Source organism: Saccopteryx leptura, chromosome 1, assembly GCF_036850995.1.
Source record: "Saccopteryx leptura isolate mSacLep1 chromosome 1, mSacLep1_pri_phased_curated, whole genome shotgun sequence".
NCBI classification, from domain to species: domain Eukaryota; kingdom Metazoa; phylum Chordata; class Mammalia; order Chiroptera; family Emballonuridae; genus Saccopteryx; species Saccopteryx leptura.
The window spans coordinates 361,004,916-361,014,368 of NC_089503.1; the positions used below are offsets into that span (position 1 = coordinate 361,004,916).

The 9,453-nt window shown below is 39.2% G+C and overlaps 1 pseudogene; it reads right to left on the minus strand.

Moving 5' to 3' along the window:
- Nucleotides 1-8,980: 8,980 nt before the first annotated feature.
- On the minus strand, nt 8,981-9,226 carry LOC136389534 (cytochrome c oxidase subunit 6B1-like; annotated as a pseudogene).
- Between the last annotated feature and the right edge of the window lie 227 nt (nt 9,227-9,453).

The window sequence follows — 9,453 nt, forward strand, 5'->3', positions numbered from 1 at the left end:
CCTGGCATGAAAGAGAACTTGACTCAAATGGTCAAATGAAAATATTTTAATGAAGAGTCCATTTACAGAGATGTGGGCAGGGTTAAATGTATCAATAAGGCACCTAGAGACCAACTACAGTGAGGGGCTGTTACCACCCCAAGGCCTAAGAAGGAAGAGGTCGAATGTTGCCACCAGAGCCCCGAGAGAGTGGGAGCCTTGGAGGCGAGTGCCCTGCAGGAGCTGTGGAGATGGGACGGTGTAAGCCAGGGTGGAGGAGCAGGGAAGCAATTCTCTGCCCCGTCTCAGTTCTCACCCTCCAGCCTTCGCTCATGTCCCGCATTTGCTCATCAGGAGTCTGAGGCAAAGGCGCTGGCTCAACACATGTCTTCATTCTGATTAAGAAGATGTAAGGGGAAGCCTGTTGTTGGCATTCCTGGAAAAATTTCACTTCTCTGATGAAAATGATCAGGCATGGCTGACATTTCCCCTTATTCCTTATTTCTTTCCTTGCTCACGTGCAAACAGCCTGTCCAGAGGGTGTCATCAGTCATCTTGAAATCGTGAGGCAACAGTCATGAGGTGAAGGACAAGGAAGAGTTGGAGCAGAATCACAGAAACCTGGGTTTTTGGAAACATTGTTAAGCTTGTGAATCAGTGCCTCAACCTCTGTCTGCAGACTTGCTTTGTAAGTGATATTTGAGTCTCTTTACTTTCATCTGGTTCAAGTCTTACACGATATAGTCTATTCCTTTCATATATCTTGTTTACAGTTGTTCTGAGGAAATATATAAAAACTGTCTTATTAAAAAGGATCTCAAAGAAGTGAGGGGAAAGGATTCTAATGATTGAAAACATAAAAATATGGTATCTGGCTTTATATAGTCCAAAAATTCAAAAAGTGAAACTTGTAAAGTGCTCATCTTTACTATGTTTGTCATACTTTTTCCACTTGTTTTTTTTTTTAATAATAATTTTATTTTTTTAATGGGGTGACATCAATAAATCAGGATACATATATTCAAAGATAACAAGTCCAGGTTATCTTGTCGTTCAATTATGTTGCATACCCACCACCCAAAGTCAGATTGTCCTCTGTCACCTTCTATCTTGTTTTCTTTGTGCCCCTCCCCACCCCCTTTTCCTCTTCCATTCCCCCCTCCCCCCGTAACCACCACACTCTTATCAATGTCTCTTAGTTTCACTATTATGTCCCACCTACGTATGGAATAATACAGTTCCTGGTTTTTTCTGATTTACTTATTTCTCTTTGTATCATGTTATCAAGATCCCGCCATTTTGCTGTAAATGTTCCGATGTCATCATTTCTTATGGCTGAGTAGTATTCCATAGTGTATATGTGCCACATCTTCTTTATCCAGTCATCTATTGATGGGCTTTTTGGTTGTTTCCATGTCCTGGCCACTGTGAACAATGCTGCAATAAACATGGGGCTGCATGTGTCTTTACGGATCAATGTTTCTGAGTTTTGGGGATATATACCCAGTAGAGGGATTGCTGGGTCATAAGGTAGTTCTATTTTCAGTTTTTTGAGGAACCACCATACTTTCTTCCATAATGGTTGTACTACTTTACATTCCCACCAACAGTGTATGAGGGTTCCTTTTTCTCCACAGCCTCTCCAACATTTGCTATTACCTGTCTTGCTAATAACAGCTAATCGAACAGGTGTGAGGTGGTATCTCATTGCCGTTTTGATTTGCATTTCTCTAATAGCTAAAGAAGATGAGCATCTTTTCATATATCTGTTGGCCATTTGTATTTCTTCCTGGGAGAAGTGTCTATTCATATCCTCTTCCCATTTTTTTATTGGATTGTTTGTTTGTTTGTTGTTGAGTTTTATGAGTTCTTTGTATATTTTGGATATTAGGCCCTTATCTGAGCTTTTGTTTGAAAATATCATTTCCCATTTAGTTGGCTTTCTGTTTATTTTGTTATCAGTTTCTCTTGCTGAGCAAAAACTTCTTAGTCTGATGTAGTCCCATTCATTAATTTTTGCCTTCACTTCTCTTGCCTGTGGAGTCAAATTCATAAAATGCTCTTTAAAACCCAGGTCCATGAGTTGAGTACCTATGTCTTCTTCTATGTACTTAATTGTTTCAGGTCTTATGTTTAGATCTTTGATCCATTTTGAGTTAATTTTTGTACAGGGGGAGAGACTGTAGTCCAGTTTCATTCTTTTGCATGTGGCTTTCCAGTTTTCCCAGCACCATTTATTGAAGAGGCTTTCTTTTCTCCATTGTGTGTTGTTGGCCCCTTTATCAAAAATTATTTGACTATATATATGTGGTTTTATTTCTGGACTTTCTATTCTGTTCCATTGGTCTGAGTGTCTATTTTTCTGCCAATACCATGCTGTTTTGATTGTCGTGGCCCTATAATATAGTTTGAAGTCAGGTATTGTAATGCCCCCAGCTTCATTCTTTTTCTTTAGGATTGCTTTGGCTATTCGGGGTTTTTTATAGTTCCATATAAATCTGATGATTTTTTGCTCTATTTCTTTAAAAAACGTCATTGGAAGTTTGATGGGAATTGCATTAAATTTGTATATTGCTTTGGGTAATATAGCCATCTTGATTATATTTATTCTTCCTAGCCAAGAACAAGGTATATTCTTCCATCTCATTATATCTTTTTCGATTTCCCTTAACAATGGTTTATAGTTTTCATTATATAAGTCCTTTACATTCTTTGTTATGTTTATTCCTAAGTATTTTATTTTTTTTGTTGCAATTGTGAAGGGGATTATTCTTTTGAGTTCCTTCTCAGTTGTTTCATTGTTGGCATATAGAAAGGCTATTGACTTCTGTATGTTAATTTTGTATCCTGCGACCTTACTGTATTGGCTTATTGTTTCTAGTAGTCTTTTTGTGGATTCTTTGGGGTTTTCGATGTATAGGATCATATCATCTGCAAAAAGTGATACCTTTACTTCTTCTTTTCCGATATGGATGCCTTTTATTTCTTTGTCTTGTCTGATTGCTCTGGCTAGAACTTCTAGTACCACATTAAATAAGAGTGGAGAGAGTGGACAACCCTGTCTTGTTCCTGATTTAAGGGGGAAAGCCTTCAGTTTAGTGCCATTTAATATGATGTTAGCTGATGGTTTATCATATATGGCCTTTATCATGTTGAGATATTTTCCTTCTATACCCATTTTGTTGAGAGTCTTAAACATAAAATTGTGTTGTATTTTATCGAAAGCCTTTTCTGCGTCTATTGATAAGATCATGTGGTTTTTGTTCTTTGTTTTGTTGATATGGTGTATTACGTTAACCGTTTTACGTATGTTGAACCATCCTTGAGATTCTGGGATGAATCCCACTTGATCATGATGTATTATTTTTTTAATATGTTGTTGTATTTGATTTGCTAGTATTTTGTTTAGTATTTTAGCATCTGTATTCATTAGAGATATTGGTCTGTATTTTTCTTTTTTTGTGCCATCCTTGCCTGGTTTTGGTATGAGGGTTATGTTGGCCTCATAAAATGTGTTTGGAAGTATTGCTTCTTCTTCAATTTTTTGGAAGACTTTGAGTAGAATAGGAACCAAGTCTTCTTTGAATGTTTGATAAAATTTGCTTGTATAGCCGTCAGGGCCTGGACTTTTATTTTTGGGGAGGTTTTTAATGGTTTTTTCTATTTCTTCTTTACTGATAGGTCTGTTTAGGCTTTCTGCTTCTTCTTGACTCAGTCTAGGAAGGTTGTATTGTTCTAGGAATTTATCCATTTCTTCTAGGTTGTTGAATTTAGTGGCATAAAGTTTTTCATAGTATTCTACAATAATTCTTTGTATATCTACGGTGTCCGTGGTGATTTCTTCTCTTTCATTTTTGATTTTGTTTATATGAGTTCTTTCTCTTTTTTCCTTGGTAAGTCTTGCCAAGGGTTTGTCAATTTTGTTGATCTTTTCAAAGAACCAGCTCCTTGTTCTATTAATTTTTTCTATAGTTTTTCTGTTCTCTAATTCATTTATTTCTGCTCTGATTTTTATTATCTCCTTTCTTCGGCTGGTTTTGGGTTGTCTTTGTTCTTCTTTTTCTACTTCCTTAAGGTGGGAAGTTAAGTGGTTCACTTGGGCTCTCTCTTGTTTGTTCATATATGCCTGAACTGATATGAACTTCCCTCTTATTACTGCTTTTGCTGCATCCCATAGATTCTGATATGTCGTATAGTCATTTTCATTAGTCTGTATATATCTTTTGATCTCTGCACTTATTTCTTCTTTGACCCATTCATTTTTTAAAAGTATGTTGTTTAGTTTCCACATTTTTGTGGGATTTTTTTTCCTCTTTTTTGCAGTTGAATTCTAGTTTCAAGGCTTTATGATCAGAAAATATGCTTGGTACAACTTCGATTTTTATGAATTTGCTGATGTTGTTTTTGTGGCCCAACATATGGTCAATTCTTGAGAATGATCAATGTACACTGGAGAAAAATGTATACTCAGTCACTTTGGGATGAAATGTCCTGTAGATGTCTATCATATCCAGGTGCTCTAGTGTTTTGTTTAAGGCCACTATGTCTTTGTTGATTCTCTGTTTGGATGACCGATCTAGAGCCGTCAGTGGTGTATTGAGGTCTCCAAGTATGATTGTGCTTTTGTCAGTTTTTGTTTTAAGATCAATAAGTAGCTGTCTTATATATTTTGGTGCTCCTTGGTTTGGTGCATATATATTAAGAATTGTTATGTCTTCTTGATTCAGTGTCCCCTTAGCCATTATGAAGAGGCCATTTTTGTCTCTGAGTACTTTTCCTGTCTTGTAGTCAGCATTATCCGATATGAGTATTGCTACACCTGCTTTTTTTGGATGTTATTTGCTTGGAGTATTGTTTTCCAGCCTTTCACTTTGAATTTTTTTTTATCCTTGTTACTTAGATGAGTTTCCTGTAGGCAGCATACAGTTGGATTTTCTTTTTTAATCCATTCTGCTACTCTGTGCCTTTTTATTGGTGAGTTTAATCCGTTTACATTTAGTGTAATTATTGACACTTGTGAGTTCCCTATTGCCATTTTATATCTTGCTTTCTGTTAGTTTTGTGTCTTGTTTGATCCTTCTCTTTCGTTTCTCTATCTTTTGTTTTTATTTGGTTGTATTCCATACATCTTTCCTCTGTTGCTATCTTTTTTATCTCATGTGCTTCTGTGGTGGTTTTTTCAATGGTGGTTACCTTTGAGTAATGAAAAGGGTCCCTACCCTGTTCATTGTAGCGAACTATTTTGTGAGTACTTTTGCACTCCATCGTCCCTTGCTACTGTTAATCTCCATCTTCTCCCCCTCTTTCTTTTTGTTGTTGTCACAGTTTAAATTTGGTTTTATTGTGTTCTTCTTGGAGCTTTTACTTGTGGCTCTGTTTTTTTTTTTGTTCTTTGTATCTGATTGGAGAACCCCCTTTAGTAATTCCTGGAGTGGGGGTTTTCTGATGATAAATTCCCTCATCTTTTCTGTATCTGTGAATGTTTTTATTTCTCCTTCATATTTGAAGGATAGCTTTGATGGGTATAGTATTCGTGGCTGAAAGTTCCTCTCTTTCAGGACTTTAAATATTGGGGTCCACTCTCTTCTAGCTTGTAGAGTTTCTGCTGAGAAATCTGATGATAATCTAATGGGCCTTCCTTTATATGTTGTATTCTTCTTTTCCCTGGCTGCCTTGAGAATTTTTTCTTTGCTGTTGGTTTGTGTCAGTTTCATTATGATATGCCTTGGAGTAGGTTTGTTGGGGTTAAGAAAACTCAGAGTTCTGTTTGCTTCTTGAACTTGAGGCTTTAGTTCATTCCACAGGCTTGGGAAGTTCTCATCTATTATTTGTTTGAGTATGTTCTCCATTCCATTTTCTCTCTCTTCTCCCTCTGTTATACCTATTATTCTTATGTTATTCTTTTTGATGGAGTCAGATAATTCTTGTAGGGCTATCTCATTTTTTTAAATTTTTGAGTCTCTTTCTTCTTCTCTCTGCTGTGCCTCAAGTTGCTTGTCTTCTATTTCACTAATCCTCTCTTCTATCTGACCTGTTCTATTAGCTAAGCTTGTTACTTCGTTTTTCAGCTCATGAATTGAGTTTTTCATCTCTGTTTGATTTGTTTTTATAGTTTCAATTTCCTTGGACATATATTCTTTGTGTTCGTTGAGTTGTTTTCTGAGCTCCCTAAATTGTCTTTCTGTGTTTTCTTGTATATCTGGGAGGATTTTTAGGATTTCTATCTTGAATTCTCTGTCATTTAGCTCCAAGGTTTCCAATATATTAAATTTTTTCTCCATAGATTTTTCCTCATCTAGCTGTGTTACCTCTCTTTCTTTTGTATCCATGATATTCGATTTTCTCTTCCTTAATGGCATCTGAGGGTGGTTTTGTTGATAGTATTAATGAGATTTAATAAAGAATAAAAAGTTAAAAAAAAATAATAAAAAAAATAAAAAATCGAAAATAGTTGTTTTTCTTTTTAAAAAAAATTAATAATGAAATAAAGAAAAATAAAATAAAATAAAAATTTTTTAAAAAGGAAATTATTCCCCCCCTCCTTTTTTCCTCTCCTCTCCTCTCCCCTCTTTCTTGAGAAAATCTTGTGGTGAACTGTGAATTATAACAAACAATGCCTGTGATGGAGGGCCTGAATTGGTGAAAAGTAATAAAGGGGGAAAAAAAAAAAAAAGGAAAAAAAAAGAAAAACGAGAAAAAGAAAAAAAAAGAAAAAAGAAAAAAAATGAGCATATGGACCCACAAAAAGCAAATCAGGAAAAAATTTGGGTCAAGAATAAAATGATTTGCTTTTAGGTGTTGGTTGTCTAAGAGTTATGATGAGAGGAATAAGAGGAAAACGGAAAAATGGGGAGACAAATTAAAAAATTACTATTGTATTTAGTGGAACAAGAACTAGATAAAATGGAGAGCCAGGGATGGGAGCACTGCTAGTGAGTTAAAAAGGTGAAGTAAAACCCCCCCAAAATGCCACAAACATAAGTTTGAGTCCCAGATAAGTTAATTTGTTTGTTATTGAGGTTTGAATGAGAGGAGATGTAAAGGAGAAAGGAAGAAACTAATATAGAGGGAGAAAAGAGAGAGAGAGAGAGAAAAAAAGAGGGAACCACTAATAGAAGAAAAAAGAAAGGAGAGAGAGAGAGAGAGTTAAGGGTTTTGGAGTGCAACCCTCATAGAGAGAAAGGAAGAGAAGAGAAAAGATAATGGGAGATGTAACACTTATGGGTAGTGTAGTTCAAGGAGAGGAGAGAGTAAGACCGGCAGAGAGTTAATCGGCCAAATTGGAGGAGGAAAAAAAGTATCAAGAATGAAGATAAGAGAAACAAACGAACAAATATAATAAAATGGGATAGGTTATAAAGTCTGCAGATTATTCTTGATTTTGAGAGGTTATCTTCTTGCTTTTTCTTTTCTCTCCCTCTTCCTGGTCGGTGACTCTGTACCCCGAGTTCTGCCCCTTTGGCACGCTCAGGTAGAGGTTTGCAGTTGATAAGTCTCTATGGCAATGTCATGTATTGTGCTTTAGTCTCGTTGGCAGTCAAGGCTATTAGCATTTATAGGCTCTGACAGTGAGAGAGTCCGTGTTCCTGGAGCCTTTCTCCTAGTCTTTCCTTCCTCAATTAGTAGCCTGATAATCCAGCTATGGGGTTGCTGCTGCCTCTGCCTGGATAGTAAGAGGCTCAAAGAGCTGGCAACTCCCCACTCTATTTCCACTCAGCACAGGGCTCTGGGTAAGGCTCAGTCAGTCAGAGCTGCTAGCATAATCAGGTGGGCTTTCCGCCCACCTCTGGTTCTGTCTGCCACTCTGTCCGGTAACACAGGCGGGCGCCCACTTCTGGGGCGCTTGGAGGAAACTCTCACTCACTGGCTGCGTGCGCAGACCAGGATATCCAGCCAGCAGTCTCACGCTCTGAGTGAAACCCCCAACCGCAGGGATAAGTTGCAGCGTTGGAATTGAGTCTCGCTCCGTCCCCGTGCACGGCTTTTGCAAGGCGCTGGGGCGGCCCGAGATTCCGCTTTGGCCCACACAAAGGCCCCTGACTCTGCCCCTCTGTGCGATAACACGGGCGCGCACTGCCGAGGCACTCGGAGGAATCTCTCATTCACTATCTGCGCGCGCAAACCCGGATATGAGGCCGGCCGCTTTCCCTCTGAGTGAAACCCCCAGCAGCACGGAAAATTTCCACCGTTGGAATTAGTTCTCACTCCCTCCCGTGCGTGGCTTTCCCAGGGCGCTGGGGCTGCCCAGAGACTCTGCTCTCGGCCCACAGAAAGGCCTCTGACCCTGCCTCTCCGTGGGGCAACACGGGCACCCACTCTCGGGGCCTAGGAAGAAATCTCTTGCCCACTAACTGCGCACCAACCAGGAGACCGGGTAAAATGGCCGCCCCGCTTGTCTTTCTTTGTTTGGGTTTGGCGCGAGTGTTAGCTTGTATTGCCCGGGTTGCCACAGGATCAGATTTTCCTCGGCTTGGATCTCCGTGCCACAGCCTGGTTCAGCCGTTTGTGCCGTGGCCTGAATCTATTCACCCCCTTTGCCCGCCTCAGTTTCTATATTCACAGTTACCAGAGAAAGCCGCCCTGTTTAGGTTAGTGAGGAAGGCGGAGCATTTCTTACTCCCTATTTCCTTCGGGGTTTGGTTATATATTTAGCCAATTTTTCACTCGACCATACCTTTGGGTGTATTGCGAAGCATCTGGAGGCTCCAAGTATAGGTTTTTCTGTTTCTGGTTGAAGATCTTGTTGAGTTTTGGGGGAGATTTATCAGAATCTCTTCCTACCCCGCCATTACTCTGACGTCATCTCTTTTTTCCACTTGTAATACCTGCTTGATAATTGTCTCTACCTCTTTCTTTCTTTCCATTCTTTTCCCACTTTCCCCACAAGTATTTATTATTAGTTAAGCCAAGATTCAGGATTGCAGGATGGGATGGGCCCAGGTCCCCTCTAACCTCCCTGGGAGAAGGGTGGAAGACAGAGGAGAGGTGGCACGGAGCCAGTTTAGATCTTTCCAGAAAATGTGCCTTCTGCCCTGTGGTCATACCAGACCAACACCCAGGATATGGGCAGAGGGACTTGTACACATGCTGGTGCCATTGGCACACAGAGACATCACCTCTTTTAGTGGTCATTGCCTTCTAAAGGGGTGCAAGTCCAAGTAGTATGCCAACAGTTCCTGGTCTGGTTCTGGCTGGGGGAACTGGCTGTCTGATAGTTCTTGATTGGGGTCTTGATGTCCTCTGCCATGTTGGTGATTCCTAAAGATGCCCCTCAATGTGTTGATAATTGTCTTTGATTAGACAGTCTGTACTGTTGGGATCATGTCTGTCTTGCTGACTATTCCTCATATGGTGCCTAACAAAGAGTGTGCTCCCAGTAAATAGTTGCTGACTTAAATCAACAGTGTCCAGAAAAGTCAAATATTGACTTTTCCCTGCTCTTCTTGACCTTTCCCGAGGTCAAGAACTTGCTGT